Raw genomic sequence first — 20,246 nt, forward strand, 5'->3', positions numbered from 1 at the left:
TAGGATGTTGCCACCAGATCCTTTCCCACAACTCAATCTACACACGTCCTACATCAGAACATGCCCTCGAACCCCCTAGTTTTACGATGACTGCAAAGACACAAGAGCCCACCTCACACGTGAGCGAGCACGTGGCATCTGACTCCACCAGAGGCACATCGAATCTCACACCGAGTGACACAGCGTTAAGAAGCGAGCTTTCCTCATACACAAGATGGATGAGGTGATCGGATCCTTTCTCGAAGGAGATCCTACAACGGGATGAGGGCTCTTGTCGAAGGGGAAGTCACCCATCCCCATTACAGATCCAGTAGTCTGGCATACATATGCATGCTCTCTATACGATGTCTCGAGTCATGCATCACCTGATATGTCATCTATGCCCAAACCCACTACTTGTCACTTGTTTAGTGCACAGAATGTACGCGCTGCTCTTCTCCGACTTCATAACGAGAGATCACCAGATCATGAGGGACTACGCATTAAGCACTTTGCACATGGACAGGAGGTCTTGACCCCGATCCTAGCACAGCTATTCAACCATGCCGTATGCCATGGCTTCCCACCTACTGGTAGTACCACCACCATAGTACCGATACACAAAGCAAATGATTCCATGGACACTAGGAACTACCGCACTCTTATGATTGGCCACACTCTATCTAAGATATATGGATCGATTCTAAAGAGGGAGATTAACAGCCACACATAGGGTCTCGAGCAACAGGCTCGTGGACAAGCAAGTTTTCAAAGACACAATTCCACCCTAGACCACATTTTTACCTTGTAGGCCATCATTGAGCAGGCGAAGTCAAGGCATCGAAAAGTGTACACTTGCTTCGTAGACTTTCGTATGGCATTTGATAATGTCCCACATTCTCGCCTGATCAAGAAGTTACAAGAGTTGCAACTCCCAGAGATAAAGATTTAGGGGGTCATGAGTCTATATGACTCCGTCAGAGGGAGGGTACATGCCCCAAGAGGTCTATCAGATTGAGTTGGAAGCACTATCAAAGTGAAACAAGGTTGCCCCCTTTCACTGACTCTCTTTGGGCTCTATATTGATGAGATCACTTCCTTTGTAGACCACCTAGGCTGAGAGTGTTCACTCCTAGCTGACTTGATGGTGCAGATACTGTAGTACACAAATGTCATAGTCCTCATATCATCTTCAGCAGAAGGATTGCAAAAACATCTAGAGGCTCTGGAGATGTTCTCCAGAGAGAGAGACTTGGCAGTTAACCTTGGAAAAACCAAGGTTATGATCTTTAACAGCTCACGAGCAGTATCCCGTCGCCATAGCTTCACATTCCAAGTCGAGCCGATCGAGATAGTGCAATCTTACACATATTTGGCAGTAGTGTTCACTGGACCAAGTTTCACGATGACCCATGCAAGTACAACACAACCCACAAGAGGGCGAGGTGCTCTGGCCCGACTAGAGAGGCGATGCTTCCAAACACACTTCCAAGACCCTCCAAAAAAAAGTTAGTGTTTCGACACGCTGGTGAGACCAGCTGCCATGTATGCAACACCTTTCTGAGAGAGTGATATTTCAACGACAAAGTGGAAGAGATTTGAGAGGTTACAGGTGATTATGGGATCCAAGATGATTCGGACCAAGCCCTCAGTCCCCCATCAAATCATACAAGCAATTCACCATGACCCCTCTCCAAGTTAATGCTACCTTTCAGGCAGTGACTTTCCTCCAGAGTCTGGGCTTTACCCCAATGGATATTACCAAGACTACATTAGACTTCCAAGCGACTAGCAGGGAGCGGTGTTGATACAACATGGTACGCACGGGTATCTACATGATTTGTTAGTCACATCATTCAAATGTATTAGCCTTTCCTCTGTACCACCAAAGATGATCCCACAAGATGAGATCAACGGTATTATACGGTTAGACTTCCTCCAGCTACATACATCTAGGGCTTGGGAGACAAGAGTTTCCCACCAAGATCCAGTTCTACTATGACCACTTCCTAAGGGTTTCGAAGCATGGTCTCGTCATCAGAACTCAATAACTTGAGGATAGGAGAGTCTCACGTGCAATGAGGATCGCCATCGGGCAATTGCGAGTCTCATCACTTCGACTGCGGATCGAGGAAGGGAAGTTATAGGCATACCCAGAAAGCAAAGGATCTGCACACTATGCCAGATGGAGGAGATCGAGACAAAGGAGCACTTTCCATGAGTCTGTCCAAACTACTAAGAGATCCGAGGGCGATATCACTGCGGATCGAGGGAGGGAAGTTATAGGCATACCCAGAAAGCAAAGGATCTGCACACTATGCCAGATGGAGGAGATCGAGACAAAGGAGCACTTTCCATGAGTCTGTCCAAACTACTAAGAGATCCGAGGACGATATCACTACCTCTTTCAGGAGGGACATGGCTTTGGTCCACTTACACGACCGATCCATTTTTCCGGATCAGGTTTGTGTTGGGCTCTATCTAATTGAGATGTGATGACAGAGAGATACTGATGCGACAGACCAAAGAGCAGCAAGGACTGATGCCACAGGCCACCAAGATTGACAGAGCACAAACGCTTGTTACATACTTCTATGCATCTGAGTCACCTGCCGGTGAGGCTGAGGGAGACGAGCTTGATGAGATGAGAGCATCATGGATTAGCAATAAGAGTCCCCGCCACGATGCTGCCAAACAAGAGAAACGCACTCCACATGCGACTCTGGGAGGAACCAGAGCGCGGACGATCGAGGTTCGATCTATTTCAGCCCTCCTCAGAGGTGGACAACCAAAAACGAGGCGTCACCCTTGACGTAGCCCACCAGATCCAAAGACTAAGGAGACCACACCCTCCACCACATCGAGAGACAGCTTGACAGACATAAATACGAGAGCTCCTCACATCTTATCAGAGAGCCATCAAGTTACCTGGATATATGGAACCTGGGCATGTACTACCTCTCAGCACCTGATACTCTTTTGAGGTATTTTGCTACTCTACTATTTTTGTTCACTAGCTTACCACTTTAGCATTCAGCAAGGGCCTTAGTGAGCCCTTTGATTCAGCCCCTAGTGGCTTGTATCAGTTACCTTTTGGTTTTGCACTGTCTCATAGGCCCGCGAGGCCTCGTGCAAACGTCAATACATTTTTCTTTCTTTCTTTCACTCTCTAGCCTCTAGCCCCTCCTGCTACTGTCAATCAAAATAGCTCAATCAAAAGGGTGACAGAATGGAGTTTGTGGCTGACAACCATTAGTTGCTCCATATTGTTTAGTACAGAGAGAAATCATAAAATATGTGAAGCTGCAATTATGAAAGTCAAAACAAACAAGAAGATGGGATATCTGCAAAGATATGAATATAGATGAGAACTCTCATTTCTAGCATTTTAAATCATATGGCTATCATTAAGGCAACATGCTGAGTTTACGGAAGAAAATTTTGCAAGGGCCCCAGTTTCTGCCATTTAAACCATGAAACCAATGCAAAAGAAGCCTCTGAAAACTCCAAATGCGACAACTGTATTCCTGAGAGAGAGAGAGACAGAGAGATTAATCCAAGCGAACCACCCACGCCAACAGAGGTTGAAGAAAGGGAACTGAAAATGACTACCTATTCAGATCACAGATCCTATTATATTGTGGAAATTGGCCCAAAGAGGGATTGCTTTATAATAATCCAGACTACGCACAAAATATTACATTATCCTAAAGTAGTTTCCTTGAATGCCTATGGCTAATTTAATGTAAGCCTAAACCCTAATATATTACTAGATGCATTTTGATTTTCCTTTATAAGTACAATCATAAATGAGCATATAGAACAACAATGCATGACATTTTCAAGTATAAATGCATAATTGGGCACATACATGGAGAGCCATCGACAACAGAAACTAACTTGGAAATTCCACTGAAGCCAAATTCACAGTCACAACATGTGCATCAGCTTTCCTCCAATCGTCCTCCAGAATTGAACCAGCAGCCCAAACTGGAAACCCATCAATTGGTATGCAGTACACAAGTGACATAAAATTGCAAAACATTAAATCAGCAGTACTGGCTATGCAATTCAAGGATGCAAGTCAGTCATTGATGCAGACGTTCTTTGGGATGGCAAATTTAAATCTATCCATCAACCACCAGCACAAGTCCATGAACGTCCAGTATGAGGGGTCCAAATCATTTCCTGCACTGGGGAACAACTTACGCAGAGAATCTCATTAAACTTCTGTGAGCCAAAATGAGCTTATTGGTATTCTAGTCTGAAAGCATAAGTCATAGGCTGGCATTCCACTGCTCAATCCCAGGTTCTCTGCACAATTCACAAGTCCAAAAAAGTTGGTGAACACATTTACCCAAGTCTACCTGCAGCTGGATCCTTAACTAAACATGTATTGGCACCAAAGCACTTCAGACACGAAATACAGTTTTAAACTGAGCTTATCGATGATGATACCAACCTAACTGGATTGTCAATGATATGTAAAGCTCAACTGACATCCAACAAATGGCTTCATGACTCACAGAGGCTTCCAAATAAATGCACAGAAAGTTAGGGGGTCTAATGATTGGGTTCATTGAAAAGGGTCACATGCAGTAACAATCCTTAGCAACCTTCACATCAGAGAACCCTCCAAATCCCTGTTCATCATAAAATTATGGGAACCGATGGGAAGCCTGTATGTCCAACATTATAATAACTAGACACCCAATACAAAACAAAGGCTGGATCCATGTCCAGGCCTACAAGTCTAAAGCAAGTATTCCAAACTCTTGGAAACTCCTTAAGAGTGAGATATACTTGTTAAAATGACACCACTGTGTGAACTTCGTATGGACTGATGATGTGATTTGCACATAAAATTCTGCAAAATAAACTCATTGTTACAATAATTATAGCTGGATAGATGTATGTATGTATGACCAGAAGGAGACACATACATGCACTGATATTAATAAATATCAAGCATTTTTATCTATCTATTTGTATGTGTGTGTGCATGCTATATCTATATCTTCACACACTTTTTTTTTGTGAAAGATATCTTCACTCTCTCTCACGCACTCCTTGATTTGGGCAGGATGCATGATCTCATCATCTACAACGGGCTCGACCTATGGCCCTCCTCAGGTGGTTTTACTTGCTTCCCACACAGGGGGGGCACTAGTGTAGTAGATTACATCATGGGATCCCCTACCTTCACTTCATGTATCACCGACTTCACCATAGCACCACTCCCTCCAGGAGCTGATCACACATACCTATTCTTCACTATCGCCACCCCATGCTTAGCCACACCACACACACCACAGAGGAAGCACGACACCTACCACGACATACACTTTGATCACAACCTCTCGCCGGCCTACTCTGGACGCCTAAACAGACTCCTAACCTACATCGATCACATACCACTCATAGAGGACCGTGCTGCCCTGATTAGTCTCACACTCCACGAGGCTGCCCTCCAAATCTTTCCCCACACCTGTGAGACCACCACCTCTTGGTTCTGTACCCTACAACAACTGGTACGATGCGGAGTGCAAGGCTTATCACCGACAGCTCCGACTTGAAACCAGATGTCACCTCCCGAACACACCAGACACGGTACGCAAGTACCGACGTCTCGTACATCGGAAGAAGCAGGCTTTTCTTCGTCAAAATGAGGAGGAGCTGCTGCACATCTTGTACAGCAACAACTCTAAGGATTTTTGGTGGAGATTCCTTGAGCGTACGTCCCCATCACCCCTCACTGACACAAGAGTCTGGCACACGTATGCACACCATCTATATGATGTCCCACACCAGCCCACTCCAGACCTCATACACACACCTCATCCCACCACTTGCACATTGTTCACCAGAGGGGGAGTCAAGGACACGACATTGAAACTGCACAACAGCCGAGCTGAGGATCACGAGGGGCTATGCACTGACTTTATCGCAGATGGGATCGACACGTTAGCCCCGATCCTAGCAAAGCTATTCAATGACGCTATTTGCCTTGGCTTCCCCCGCACTTGGACACTCAACACCATCACCCCCATACACAAGGTAGGGGATCCCATGGACCCGAGTAACTACAGAACTATCATGATTGGACATGTGATGTCCAAGATCTATGCAGCTATATTGAATGCATCGGTCAGCCTGTTCGCAGAGATGAGAGGGCTCAGAGCAGAGGGTCAGGCCGGTTTCAGGCGAGACCATGGGACTATGGATCACATACTCACACTCAGGAGTGTCATTGAGGAGGCCAAATCACGGAAGGAGAGAGTATAATGTTGCCTTGTGGATTTCCGCAAAGCCTTTGACACAATATCTCGAGCTCATCTTATCACGCACCTACAGACACTGGGATTTGATCAGGAGATCATCTGGGCAGTCATGGCACTGTATGAGAGAGTCTCAGGCTAAGTTCGTACAGGCGCAGGTTGGACAAATGAGATCCTGAGTACCATAGGGGTCAAACAAGGTTGTCCCTTATCACCGACCCTGTTTGGCCTCTACATCGATGAGCTTGAGACTTTCATGGGGACATTCGGAGGGACCGGTTGCTCACTTGCCGGGATCATCATCAGGATTCTTCTTTATGCAGATGACGTGGTACTTTTGTCGTCCACACCCGAGGGGCTCCACCGACACCTGGATGCACTGCGGGCTTTTTGTTTATCCCATGATTTGGAGGTCAACCTTGGCAAGACCAAGGTCATGATCTTTAACACCTCTCGAGCAAACATGCAACGGAAACTGCTTACTTTTCCTTTGGGTGGGTCACCAGTTGAGATCGTATCTTCGTACACTTACTTGGGGGTCATCTTCTCCAGCTCGATCTTCACGATGAGACCACCGATGCAGGCTAGACTGAGCAGGGGGTACGCCTCACTAGCTCAGCTAGAGAGGCAGTGCTTTCACTCCCACTTCCAGGACCCTCGAACCAAGGCTCTTCTCTTCGACTCCTTGGTCCAATCAGCCGGTATGTATGGTAGCCCTTGTTGGGGACCTGACATGTCAGAGATAGAGTGGACACGGGTGGAGCGCTTGCAGATCCTCATGCTCTCACGGATGATCCATGGGAAACCGTCTGTACCACATCACATCATTCAAGCCGAGTTTGGTGCTTCTCCACTCCAGCTCGATGCAGCCTTTCAAACCATCACATATCTACACCGGGTTAGATCATATGGGGACTGCACATCAGAGAGACAGAGGTTGCCGTGGTTGGCTCTCGATTCCTCCATGAGGTTGGCAGCAGAGGGAAACGAGCGATGCTGGTATGCACGGACTCACAGATGGTTTGTGAGACTAGGGTTCCACATCGATAAGATACCTCCTTTTCAGTACAGTTTAGATGCCCCTCCGGTACTCCCATCCACCATCCCGATTGGGCCACATACCAACCAGGTCATTCGAGAGGATCTCCTACAGCTACACACCTTTAGGACCTGGTTGGAGCCGAGGGAGCTTCCAGTGAAGCTAAGTTTCTACAGAGATTACTGTCTTCGCATTTCGGAGGAGGGATTCATCACACCACCGGGGTACACTGAGCTTCATACGCCTCACTCACTACGGATCTCCATCGGACAGTTTCGGGTATCATCACATCGCCTCCACATAGAGAGCGACAGAGCAGAGGGGATTCCTAGGGAGCATCGCTTATGCATACTGTGCGACTGTCAGGAGGTTGAGTCGGAGGAGCATTTTATTTTCAGGTGCCCAGTGTACTACGAGATCCGAGGTCGCTACCACTGCCTCTTCAGAGACGGCTCCAGGCTCCTTTCGAGATTCCTCGCCTACCCAGATCAGAGATGCCTCGCGGCCTTCATTCACGAGGAAATCCGACATAGAGAGTACTTACTCAGGCGACGGGGCTTGGTCACATCATCAAACACCTCTCAGAGCAAGATCACAGAGTTCTTCTAATTGAGTGACATTGATCGTCCAGTCTCTAGCTGCCGACGTGACAAAGATCCCGACCCGACGATCGCAACACGACACACGAGACATCGAGGGGACACACAGATCACTCTGGGGGACCTCCCGTCATTATTTAGACCCGGGATACGTCCCACGGGAGTCACGGTGGCTCTGGTCTTGCATCAAGCCTCGTCCAGGAGACCGAGATGCACGACACCCCTTGACGGGCACCAACGTCCCATCACCAGCTATGCACCAGCCAGGGGGACATGACATACGAAGGATTCCGCTCCGCTCCACTAGTCCTTTTCTTTTCATTGTTGCATCCAGATGTATTTGATTATGTATGATCAGACTTAGGATTTAGCACGGGTGATGATGCTCGTTTCAGTAGCTCCACCCTTACTGTGATTTGTATCTAGTTTTCTTTCAGTCTCATAGACCCATCGGTCTTCCGAAGACTCTAATAAAATTTATTTCTTTTCTTTTCTTTCTCTCACTCTCTCTCCCTCACACACACACACACTCCTTATCTATCTATTTGTGTGTGTGTGTGTGTGTGTGTCTATATGCACACGCATGCACGCGTGCACAATTTTTTTGTAGTGAAATCCATTTGTCATTCTATCACAAAAAGCAGTCCCTAAAAAAGGGACAGCCACTTACAAACAGCAGAAGATATCATTACATAAAAGAAGGCAGAAAAATCTAAATCCCGCGCATGTAGACAATCAAAAAATGATTGCCGTAGAGATGCCGGGAAGAACTGATATTTAGCCAGAGATGGATCACCAAAGACTCGATGGTTGCGATCCATAGAGTCCATAGTGCCCAATAAATATCCCAATGCAAAAGAAGATCATATCCCTGCCTTTGTGGATGGAATCCCAACAGCCAAAAACACTTGTCAATGCAAGTGCTTTGCTTTAAAAGTAACAAGAAATCATAAGATTCAGGACAATGCCAAAAAATAGGCAGTCTCCCGTGAGGACACACATCGTCGACAAGTGGCAAGAGCATATGACGAAGAGCCAAAAGGGAGAAGTCCAAGTAAAGCTCTCCTTAAGAAAAACTTCTGCCGAAGAGGGAGTTTGGAAGCTTAAATGTGTTGCAATATTTGACACCACCACTAAGGGGAGCGGTTTATACACCAGATGCGGTTGGCATGAGTAGAAATCCAAGGGGGAGGCACTAAAACCTTATACATTGATGCAACCGTGATATCAACCAAGGATAGTGTACTGTCAACATGATCATCAGATTGGAGGACCCAGTCTTCTAGGCGGACAGTAATCTCAAGACGGGTTGAAAAGCATGCAGCATCTATGCCAAAAAAGACCAGAGAGGCCTATAATGCTGCCCTAAGGCATACTGTCTTACAGCTGTAGGAAAAGATATCACCATACCATCCACATCAAGCACACCATCCACATGAGAAATTCCTTTACAGCTAAAAAACTAAGAGCAAAGAGGTCCCTGCAAAGCCCATGGATACAAGAAAGCCTTCGGCCGATGAAGGTTTCAGCACGTTTAGAAATTCCTGCAAGAGTATCCCTACCATTCCATTTTAGATGGGACAGTATGTGCTTCCAATCCAAAAGCCTTTGAGAGACAAACAGGCACCCTTTTACTTTGCCATCAATGTGACCCAACAGAAAGTCCCAGCAGAGGGATGCCAATGACCCAAAGATGTAGAAGACAAGTGTAAAATTAAATGTTGCAAAGATGATCCACCAAAAGCAGCCTAAGAGCTAGACGGCAAAAGCAAAACCGCCAGAAAAACTCCAAAAAAACACACACTACTGTTACTAGGAAACGGTATTCCCTTCACGTGGAACGCTGCTAGCACGTTCTCTTTGTCCATGTTTTGTAAAATGAGTAGAGCCTGCATATGGAACAGCTGTGTGGCATTCTGAAATGCCTATGGAACATTCCATAGGCGCTCCATTGGGGTGCCTAGGTACGGATTTGGGAGCGGGTTCAAATGCATCATTTTCTATATAGAATTTCCGTTCAGCCTGTCATGCTCAGTCGAGGTTCATGTAGGCTCATGCAGGTGTCGCCCATCCCACACTCGCGTGCTGCTCTAACTTAGTCTTCTAAGTTTGCAAGAGCCCGGAGCATCCACACTGCTCTTGCATGTGGCCAAGGGCAGCTTGCTCTGCTCATCCTCACCATCTAGCCAAGGGCAGGCTGCTATGCTCATGGTATCAATTGTTTGTCATTGCTACCTACCAGTTCTTCATCGCTGCCTACTTGTTTGTCATTGATTGCAAAGTTGCATGCACAACGTTCTAGACTCCAAGTTAAAGCAGTGCCTTCGAATCATGACTATAGCAAGGAACTCTCTGCTATCTGGTTGGTGTAAATCAATAGTCCATGCATGGCGCAGTCCTTGAACAATCTTATGATTAATTTTTCCAGGGATATCATCGGTTCATCACTCCAGACCACTACATCCTTGCAGTGTATCGCAAGCTTGCAGCAAAGGATCGGTTGAAGCATTTGGAAAGGGTTTTTCCTACACTTTCTCATGTTGGGGAATCCCGAAGAGGTAAAATCAAGTCTGTAATGAGTGGGATGGATGACTCTGCATCTGCAAAGAAATCTAAGTCCATTTATCTACCGGATGCCTTTTGGGAGGATGTCCATCGTGTGCTTGAAATAGTGAAGCCTATTATCATATTGATGACGCTTATGGATGATGATAAGGCATGCATTGGGAAGATTATGAGGGGATGGACAAAATGAACAAAGAAGTGAACGAGTTGCTGATTGGTCTTGCTAAAAAGCATGAATTGGTGGACTTGGAAATAGAGCAGTGGAACTTATCAGTCACCTTTGCATGCCGTGGCTTATGTTTTGGACCATTTCAAGGGGCCAAGCAAGAGGCCGATAAGGAGGTGATGCAACAGTGGGAAAACAACTAGTACCTGAAGTACTATATGGTTTCAAGGATGCACAACAAGACAAATATAAGCCTTATGGTGGGAGGATTATAGAGCGGAAACTGCTTTTGTTGCAGAATTTGGCAGTCCGTATTTTGAATTAGAAAGCTAGTTCCTCTCCTTGTGAGCTCATATGGAGTAGATATAACATGCAGAGACTTTTGGCCATAGTTAAACAACCTTAGATTAACTTTAGCTAAGATCTAGATAGCAATAAGAGATAGAGAGAGAGAGAGAGAGAGAGAGAGAGAGAGAGAGAGAGAGAGAACAGAAGACACGTAAATTGGTATGCATTGCAATGTGCAATTACTAACATGAATGTGTTGTCTGAATATAATGATGAGCCCCACGGGATGTTGGGCTATATCTGACTCATGCTGGGATGGTGATGTAGACTGTAATGACTGTCGATGAAGAGCTGGACTGAGGGACGCTAGCTAAATCTGAGTTGATGCCTTCCCGATGCTGTTCTGACAACAGGATGATGAATTGATGCTGAAATGCTAGCAGTTGGTACTGCTGAGTGGACTGCATGTTGTGGATGAGGGCTAGAAATGCTAGTAGGCATGCTCACTAAACCTGAATTGAATGGCAGGCCTGGCTGCTGGAACTGAGGGCCAGACTGCATGTACTAAAAGCTACAATGCCTACTGTAACGAGACTACTGCAATCGGAGAGCTAACGTACCTTTTATAGACTTCTGTGGCAAACTAGCCAACTTTGGTCGGATGGTCAATGCCGGCTGTTGACCCTCGTCAGATGGTCAACGCCAAAAGCTGACCAGGTCCGTCAAAGGTCAACGTTGAGGAAAAAGTCAAAGCGTTGACTTTTGGTTGGAAAAGTCAAGTGTGTTCTTTGACCTGCGTTGTCTTCTACTGATGGTGTGTCATTTCGCGCCTCTTTTCACCCTAAATCCTTGCAATAAAGGTCCTTGAATATGTTACAAAATGCTAACTATGTAGCCAAGTGTCACTGCCACCTGTGCATGGCACTGGTGGATGCAACAGTAGCCTAGGACTCACAGAATTGAAAAAGAAGAACATGCTTGGGACACAAAGCACCAATGACCTTGTTTCTGTGCATGCAAACTTGCGCTTGCTTGAGAAGGTTAGTGGTGACTTCAATCCTGAGAAATTCATTAGATGGAAGCCAGAGGAGGATCAAATCAATCATGGTACATCAATTGTTGATCTTGGGGCTAATGGAGATGATGTGGAGGATGGAGAGGAGGAAGCACACGTTGGTGAGTGTTAAGAAATGTATGATCATAGCATCCATACTTAGTGATTCTATGTAGTGATTCTATGTGTGAGGTACACTTGAGTGGGTGTCTAAGGTTCTAGTCATATGCTAGGCTTGAGACACATGTGAGTGCTATGTGGCAACATATTGTGATCACCTCCTTGCATGTCAAACACTTGGAGGTGGTATGCTTAGTGAAGGACAAGTGGACCTTTCCACTTGCCTATTTAAGGTCTTGTGTGTGAGACATCTAAGTGACTTGTATCCTCTTTGTGAACAGTGACATCTTACCTAACGTGGTATCAAAGCTTCTTTTCCTAGATTGAGGGCTAGGCCAGTCATGTGAGTGAGTGAGTGAGTGAGAGAGAGAGAGAGAGAGAAAGAAAGAAAGAAAGAAAGCTTATTAAGGTCTTCGGAAGACCGATGGATCTATGAGACTGTGAAAGAACCTGATACAAATCCAGCTAGAGCAGTAAAGCTACTAACCGAGCATCGACACCCATATAAAAGTAGAAAAAAACTGTGTCCTGTCATATCAAAATACTGCCATCATAATACAAAGTGAAATGTGCTCCAAGGTCAATGTGGTCCCTTCCCCTTGTCAAGCACAAGAGAGCGATAGCATGAAATCAGATATGGAGTGCTGGCGGCCCCCTGTGGATGCAATCCTATGCTGAGAGAGAGAGAGAGAGAGAGAGAGAGAGAGAGAGAGAGAGACTATGTGAAGACTGGAAACTCTGCACAAATTTGGAAGGTCTGTAACTTTTCTCAGCTCAAAATCCTCTGTTGGTCCGCCATTTTGAAGTACATCAGATTTGGTTTCACAGGGCCAAAGGTTTTCTCGTGGTTATAGAGGTGGATGCTCAAGAGTGTGTCAGAATCTCGCTTTCTTCTGTAACTTTCAAGCTAGAAAGCTCATTCTCAAAAATTTTTTATGCACCTGGATGCATAGGAGCTAGGGTGGTTTTCCTCATGACTAGAAGTATTTCTATTGTGAACAAGTCTCCTTCTCCTGATACTGGGATAAGCTATTCTTGAAGCTCTGAGAAGAGCTGCATCATCTTTGTGAAGAACTGTGAAAAGGGTGCTTTCCGCAACTGGGCAACTTTCTTATATTTGGTTTGTGTCCTTTCTCTATGTGATGGGACAGAAACAGTTCACTCAGTGATATCGTTGGGTATTGCTGGACCTTAGCACCATTCTTGTTGCAACTAAGTGAGGCTGTCCCTCGTTCATGGCCTATTCAGAACAGCCTGCAGATTTGGGTATTCCTCTTTCCGAATCAATTTCTGGTCATGATTAAAGCTCAGTACGCTGAAGCTGCTGTATCTTGGCAAAATTCAAAAGTCATTTGCCTGAAGAGGCGTCATCTTTGTGAAGACCTGTGAGAAGAGGTGAAGACTGGAGACCATCAAAGACTCTACAATGACATACTTTCCTTAATGCAAAGTCTACCTGTGTGCATTCGGGCTATTTCTAAAGCATTATTCCACGCTTTATTTTCTTTTTACAAGAACATACTTTGTGGGAGCAGAGTCGGATTTGAAGATACAACTTCAATGTTAACAAGTTGGGCGAGATGTTAGAGCATATGGTTCGTCTTGGGGATAAATCCTCATTCTAAGGCCTGCAATTGCTACACCATACTATGTGGACAGCAACACAATCTGCTTTCAGAGCTCAGTGATTTCTTTCCCTGTGGTCTTATCTAGGAACCTGTGTGTCTGAAACCAGTTAAGCGAAGCTCTTTGTATTGTCCCTGAAGTTATAACGGACATCCCCTTCTTTATGAGGGATGATATATGATGACACATTTCTTTTGGGGTTCTCCATTTGATGTCTAAAGTTGCAGCATGTGGTGACAGTGAAAAGTTATATAGCATGCTCAATAATGAGCAGTTTCTAATGCAGAATTTTGCAGAGATTATGCCTTTACTGAGGTAAAATTCTGCAGGCCAATAATAAAGGGAATTTCAGACACTTAAGGCCTCGTCTATAGTTAAGGGATGCATATACAGGAAACATCTACACGAAGCAACGTCATCAACAGCAAGCAGCTCCAAAGGAAAATCAGGCTAGAGATTGCACAGACTGAAAAGGTAGTCAATCACAACAAATGCTTTACTAGTAGGCTCTTGGAGATGCTGAACCTGACAACCGATCCTTAAAAAGTTTACTTTTTTGTCACATACGCCCCTGCACTGATCGTAGGAGATGGGCTACTGTTCAAGGAGAATGTTTGATTGACAATTCTGTTATCGTGAAGAAGATGACAGATGGTAACTTTCCCAACTTCTGCAGGCCAATAGTAAAGGCACTTTGAAACACTTAAGACCTGTTCTGTGGGGGGCAAGAAAACATCTACACAAAGTGTTTACATATTGAGACAAAGGACGGCAGCATGATCAATGCCGGGCACCTCCAAAAGAAAATCCAGTGAGAGATTGCACAAACTGAGAAGGTAGTCACAGGCATCAATTGCTTTAATAGTAGGCTCTTGGAGATGATGAACCTGACAACCAGCCCTTACAGAGTTCATTTGTTCCCTTTATTCAATAGGACTTTTAGTGATAGAACTTCATCTTGTTCGCAAAGTCTCTCTGGGACCTAAGGTGCTAATAGTGCCCAAGCTCCTCTTGAAATCATTGAAGACATTTAGGCAGATTCTCTTGCCAAAAAACTGGAATGAAGAGGTAAAGTGGCTAAGCGAATGAGGCTCAATTTAGCAAGCTGCAACATTCTTGAAAGTACCACGTTTCAAAAGGATGTAGCAAGCTTGCAAATGGAATGTGGGTGACGTGACTGATCAGGCTAACTGACGACAAGGTCAGAAGCCTGAAACACACGTCCGGCTAATTTGCCACCACTATCTCGCGAAAATCGAAGAAATGAAGCGGATTGCAAAATAAGCAAAAAATGAATAAAATAAAACTAAATAAAATAAGAATTTTAAAAAAATAAAATAAGAAAAAAAAATCCTTCCCATAAAGGTCCTAGAATATGTTGCGAAATGCTAAATCCTTGCCATAAAGGTCTAAGAGAAGTTGTGAAATGCTAACTCTGTAGCTAGGTGACATTGACACATGTGGATTGTACTAGTGCATGTGACAGTAGCCTAGGATAAAGAATTTCCTGAGTTTTCCTATTAAAATTCCAACCTGCAAATTTCTGTTTATTTCTCACAAAATTCCCACTCGCAATTTTCTCCCACCTAGCTCCTACCCAAACCTTCTTTTCCCTAACATATTCCCATGTGGAGAAATCATGACTCTTTCCTTCTCAATTGTGCCTGTATAGTCAATTGCCGATCTTCCTTGTGCTTAGCATTAAAATTTCCACATCATTTGTAACCAAACTAGTGTCACCTCATGTTGTCTCTGCCCACCATCTCTCGATTGACGACTGCCTCTGGAGCTATGGTAGCCTCCAATGATGTGCCTAGTTGATGGTCATATTCCTGCCATCCAGAAACATGATTGGGACACACAAAGGGCCAATGACCTCGTTTTTGTGCATGCAAACTTGCACTTTATTGAGAAGCTTAGTGATGCTATATAAAAGCCCAAGACTAACGAATTCTCATGTTGAGGGGTTTTCTAAAATGAGCAATTGCAAACCTGTGACTATACGGCTTCTGTTCAAAGGGAATGTTTGATTGACAATTCTGTCACAGATGGTTAACTTTCCCAAACATGTGCAGGCCAGCAATAAAGGCACTTTCAAATACTTAACGCATGTTTTGTAGTGGCTGCATGCATATACAGAAAATATCTACACGAAAGAAAAAATCTACACAAAGCGTTTACATATTGAGACAAAAGACAGCAGCATCATCAACGACGAGCAGCTCCAAAGGAGAATCCGGCCAGAGATTGCACAGACTGAGAAGGAGGTCATCGACAACAAATGCTTTGATAGCAGGTTCTTGGAGATGCTGAACCTAACCACCAACCCTTACAGAGTTCATAGTTCCCTTTATTCAATACGAATTCTAGTGCTGGGACTTCATCTTGTTGGAAACGTCTCTCTGATACCTAAGGCCCTTTAGTGTCAAAGTTCCTCTCGAAATCATCCAACACATTCAGGAAGATTTTCTTGCCAAAAACTAGGAATGAGGAGGCCAAGTGCCTAAGCGAACGATACTCAATTTAGGAGGCTGTAACGGTCATTAAAATAGCACATATCAAAAGGATGTAGCAAGCTTGCGAATGCAATGTGGGTGATGTGACTGACCAGAAGCATGAGGAGCTCAGGCTGGCTGATGACAATGTCAGAATCTTGAAACACACATCCGGCTTATTTGCCACCACCATCTCGCAAAAAATTGAAGGCATGAAGTGGATTGCAAAACAAGAAAAATAACATTAAATTAAAATTTTAAGGATTAAAAAAAATCATTGCCATAAAGGTCCTAGAATATGTTGCGAAATGCTAAATCCTTGCCATAAAGGTCCTAGAATATGTTGTGAAATGCTAAATCCTTGCCATAAAGGTCCTAGAATACTTTGCGAAAATGCTAACTATGTAGCCAAGCGTCACTGCCATCTGTGCATGGCACTGGTGCATGTGACAATAGCCTAGGGCACACCGCATTGAAAAAGAGGAACATGCTTGGTATACAAAGGGCCAACGACCTTGTTTTTATGCATGCAAACTTGCTCTTGCTTGAGAAGGTCAACCGTTACTTCAATCCTAAGAGCTTCATTAGATGGAAGCGTTTACATATTGAGACAAAAGACAGCAGCATCATCTGTTGGGGTAAAGGCACATTGCCAACCCTTCATTAAAAGATAGGACACCTATGACTGTCTTAAGACAGTCATAGGGTAAACCTAATCCTAATAAAACACAAGTGAGTTTGTGGTGTGGCTCATCATTTTTCACACCCGCACTTGAGTGTCTCTCTCACTCTCACTCTGACGCTCTTCTTCCCTCTTCACTCCCTTTCAACTAGTATCAGAGCCATTCCCCTCCACTCCCTAGCCTACCCAACCCCCTTCCGTACGGACGTACGGACAGCGCCGTACGACCGTACAGTCGTACGGACGGACTTCGACGGCGCATTGTGAGGCATAGCTGCAGGGCGGCGGCGCATTTCGCCTGCAGGGCAGCAGACCAGGGCGCAGGCGGCGCAGCAGATCAGGGTGCAGGCGGCGCAGCAGACCAAGGCGCAGGCGGCGCAGCAGGTCAGGGCGGAGGTGCATCAAGCAGCTGCATAGCTGCTAAGCCCGAAGGGCGTCGCGCAATCTCCTCCAAGGGCAGTCGTACGGACGACCGCCGTACGGACTGCCGTACAATCGTACGGCCTGCCGTACAGCTGTACGGACGACGCCGCCACACCTGCAAGGAGTTACATCAGAGCTGTTTTTCGTTTTTTGTGCAGCAGGGAGGGTCATTTTTCAGTTCACAAAACTGTCTTATCTGGAAAGTACAGCATGTACTTTCATTCATCTCGTGCTTGAGGTGAAGGAACCACAGTGTGTGGTTGATTGCACAGTTATTCTGTTCTGGGAATGTAATGCCTTGATTTTGCAAGAGGACATATGCTTTTACTGGGTTTGAATCTCAGTTTACAGGTGAGCAGATCATAGGGCTTTTGCCCGGAAGGTGATGCATTGTATGCCTTGAGGCAGTGTGGTGCCAGAGAGCACACATTTGTCTTGATTTCCGCAGTGTCGAGGTGACATTTTCTTGCAGGTCACATTTCTTGTGCCACACTCAGAGAACTTCAGTTGAGCCACGCTTGGCCAGGGCGCATCGAGTTTACTCAGTCCCTAACTGTCCTTCGTTGACAGTGCTCAAAAGGTTCCTCATTGAGTGTTTGTACGTTGGGATCTGTGTATGTCATTTCTACACAGGACAGTATATGCATTACACTGGTGGATGATTTTGTCAGAGAGATTTTCATATTGCATGCTACCTCAGTGTTGAGGTGTTCTCCACTTGATTCAGGTGTCAGAGCAAGGGGCCTTTGCCCAGACTTTGTTTGATAGCACTTGAGTCACCGACAGAGATCTTCAGATGCATTTTCTCCCCTTGGTATAAGGGTGATTGCTTGGGATTTATCCCATTTTCTGTTGCAGGTTTTGTGACAGGCTGAAGTGTCATTTTTTTTTGGGTGTTTGCCAAGTGGTTTATGCAATTTAACTCAGTGCAATACCTCATCTGAGGTGGGAGAAGTGATCAGTACAGTCAGTACAGCAGTGTTTGTGCTTTGTCAAATGATTATGCACTGTTAAGCACTTGTTGAGCAGCTGCAGCAGTCTGAAATTACTGTTTTTATGCCTCTTTGAGCACGGTACAGTGTGTCAGAAGGTACAGTATTTGCAGGGTCATTTACTGTTTTGCTGCAGATTTTCCTGACAGTAAAAACAGCACCATTGAGAGTGCTTCTGGCTCTTGAATAGAGCAGGTTTTTTTTTTTCTGAGAAATCAGAATTTTTATTCAGTCTTTTTTACTTCCAGGGAGTCAGGTACTTTCCTTATCTGATATGGCATCAGGGGGAAGTGATTCTTCGATTCTGAACATAAAGAAACTGGAAGGAGCACACAACTATGCATTATGGGCAGAACAGTGCTTGAATGTACTTCTGTTAAAGAAGATTACTAAGCCCATAAGGGTGAAGGGTGTCAAGCCATCTGACATGGCAGCTGATGACTGGGAAGAGCTTGATTTGTCCGCAAGGGCAGCTATCATGCTCACTATTTCAGACACTCTTGTGTTCAATGTTCAGGCTGAAAAGACCTCTTATGGTCTATGGCAAAGACTAGAAGAATTGTATGCCCAAAAGAGTAAGGTTTATTGGCTGAAGAAGCTGGTCGATCTTCGCATGAAGGAAGGTACAGCTATGACCTCACACTTGAGTGAGTTCAATGCCATCTTTACACAGCTGATTGCACAGGGGTTGAACCTTGATGAGGAGTTCAAGGCTACTTTCTTGCTGTGTACCCTCCCCGAGAGTTGGGACACTTTCAAGACCACCCTGTCAAACTCGAATGCCACTCTTATTTATTCTGATGTAGAGAGCTCTCTCCTTATGGAGGAGATGAGCAGGAAGAATAATGCGGGCAGCAAGTCTTCAAATGCTTTGCAGGTACACGATAGAGGCAGGACTCAGCAGAAGGGGAGATCTGCTAGTAAGTCCAAATCCCGCAGTCAGTCCCGTGGCAAAAAGGACATTGAATGCTTTTATTGTGGCAAGAAGGGACATGTGAAGTCTAAGTGCTTCAAGTTCATACGGGATCAAAAAGCCAAGAAGGCTGAGACAAAGGATGCAGGAAATGCAAGCAAAGGCAAAGGCAAGGCCAAGGCAGATGACTTGGATGCAGTGAATGTTGCAGCAGAGGACAGTGACAGTGACATACATGATGTTTTATGTTCTTCTGCTGTAATAGCACATGCTTTGGTTATTGATGGCCATGACATGCACACCTGGCTCTTAATTTCAGGTGCCTCTTTTCATGTTACTCCTCATAGGGAGTGGTTTACTTCCTACACAGGTACTTATGGAGTTGTTCATCTTGGGAACAACTATGCATGTCAGATTGCAGGGATTGGCAGTATACAGATAGTATTTCCTGATGGACGGTCATTTATGCTTGATGGTGTTCGCCATGTGCCGCAAATCAAGAAAAATCTGATTAGCATCTGATTAGCACTGGCTTATTGGATGACAATGGTTACCACACCACATTTGGGGATTCCAAATGGGTGATTACTGATGGCCAGGCTGTAGTGGCTGAGGGTTTTAAGAGTGATACCTTGTACCCTCTTTATGTTTCCAGTGTGGGTAATCATGTTGTTGCCATAACCGAGCTGCCAAAGGTTTCATTGTGGCATAGCCGGTTGGGACACATGTCTGTTAAAGGAATGCAAGAACTGTCACGTTTGGGTTATCTGCCGCCTCTTTCTTTTTCAGATTTGCCTACTTGTGATCATTGTATATTTGGCAAGCATTCTGTGACTCCTCATAAGAGGAGAACTCCCCAGAATAGAGCACCACTTGATCTAGTGCACACTGATTTGTGTGAGATGCCACAGTTATCACTAGGGGGTGCAAAATATTTTATTACTTTCATTGATGATGCCACACGTAAGGTGTGGGTCTATTTCTTGAAGCATAAGGGAGATGCCTTAGATGCTTTCAAGAAGTTTGT

General features: G+C 45.0%; 1 protein-coding gene across 2 annotated transcripts in view; it reads right to left on the bottom strand.

The window, feature by feature from the left end:
* Positions 1–3,799: 3,799 nt before the first annotated feature.
* Positions 3,800–20,246, bottom strand: part of LOC147889471 (NADH-ubiquinone oxidoreductase B18 subunit) — a 35,691-nt gene continuing 19,244 nt past the window's right edge. Inside the window, exon 2 of one of the 2 annotated variants that reach the window (XM_087391634.1) lies at positions 3,800–4,293. The gene's annotated coding sequence lies outside the window, so the exon portion shown is untranslated. Of the gene's footprint in view, positions 4,294–4,333; positions 4,847–20,246 lie in introns of those variants that run through there. The other variant, XM_087391635.1, reaches the window with a different exon arrangement.

The sequence above is a fragment of the Dipteris shenzhenensis genome, chromosome 20, assembly GCF_047967505.1.
Source record: "Dipteris shenzhenensis isolate YYH24624 ecotype China chromosome 20, Dip_SZ_1.0, whole genome shotgun sequence".
Lineage (NCBI taxonomy): Eukaryota > Viridiplantae > Streptophyta > Polypodiopsida > Gleicheniales > Dipteridaceae > Dipteris > Dipteris shenzhenensis.